The sequence below is a fragment of the Trichechus manatus genome, unplaced genomic scaffold, assembly GCF_000243295.1.
Source record: "Trichechus manatus latirostris isolate Lorelei unplaced genomic scaffold, TriManLat1.0 scaffold00057, whole genome shotgun sequence".
Taxonomy (NCBI): Eukaryota; Metazoa; Chordata; class Mammalia; order Sirenia; family Trichechidae; genus Trichechus; species Trichechus manatus.
In genome coordinates, this window is record NW_004443993.1 from 4,797,112 (window position 1) to 4,798,593 (window position 1,482).

Sequence of the window (1,482 nt, forward strand, 5' to 3'; positions counted from 1 at the left end):
TGACCTAGTGACACACTCTCCCCACTCTGCCATGATTCTCTCAGTGTAAAAGAATGTCCCCAAGGGGCATTTTCATTGTTAAGAATCTAAAGCCAAGTCTGTATAAACTCACCTGGGTAACAGACAAAACAAAACAGAAAGCTGTCCTTGAGTCGGTTTCCACTCAGGGTGCCCCCATGTGTCAGAGTAGAACTGTGTTCCATAGAGTTTTCAATGGGTGTTTAATATTTCAGAAGTAAATTATCAGGCCTTTCTTCTGAGGTGCCTCAGTGTGGATTAGAATTGCCAACTCTTTGGTTAGCAGCTGAGTGAGTTAAACATTTGTGCCACCCAGAGACTCCTAGGTAACTGATACGTGCTACATAATTTCTTCTGTAGAAATTTCCTATGTCTGAATTAACATGTGAAGAAGAGAAGACAAACAGATGGACCTTGTGTTAGAATCAAATGTAAAACCAACCTTAATAAGATACTATTTTATGGAATCAAATATAACATTAGAAGAATAATAATCTCTTTAGTTATCAACTCTTCCTTGAGTGTAAGCACAAGAAGACAAAATGTAAGTACAAAACACTAAACAATCACTCAGCCTAGATTACCCCTGCAGTCTTGAATATAAAAATGAAATTTTTAAAAAAATTGCAGTCAAGTCGATCCCAACTCATGGTGACCCCTTGTGTGTCAGAGTGTTTCAGTGGGGTTCTCAATGGCCGATTTTTCAGAGGTAGATCACCAGACCTTTCCTCCAAGGCACCTGTGGGTCCACTGGAACCACCAACCTTTCAGTTAGCAGCCCAACGCTTAACTGTTTGAGCCACCCAAGGACTCCTAAAATTGAATAGAGATCACAGAATACAGAAATTGAGACATACAATGAAAAATAAGATCTCCTTCACCATCGCATGAAACCCCATCTCTCACCCACAGAACAACCTACTCTTCACACTACGTATTTCTCAAAAGGATTTAATGAAGAACAGTTTGGGCAGAACACAAAGTATCACAGTTCAGAACAAGAACACAGGGTTGATGTTGAAGAGAGACGCTGGTAAGCTGTTTCTTGGCGAAGACTTCTCAAGGGCCACAGCCCTCCGCTTCTTCAGCACTCCCTTCTCCTATTTTCCATCTAGCTTTCAGGACGTCCTTCTTGGCACCTGGCTCTCTCTGCTTCCCTGGCCAGCCTGTCTGCCCTCAAGGCCGCAGCCAGTCTCTCCCTTGCTTTCTTCACTTTCCGAGTCTGTCTCCTAATATCTCCATAGGTTACCTGCTGTCCCTGGATGGGATGTGAGAGATGCAGACCCACCCCTGGGATGATCTCTGCCACATTTGAAGACTGGCCACGGGTGGGCTTGGGGCAGGTGCATGGACCCCCAGCCCCAGCACGGTCCAGCAGGGACTCTCCTGGACCACCTGGTGCAATTGTTTTTAATACATTTTCAAAATCCAAAGTATTTAAGAGTCCTCCCGCACTGCTGCACG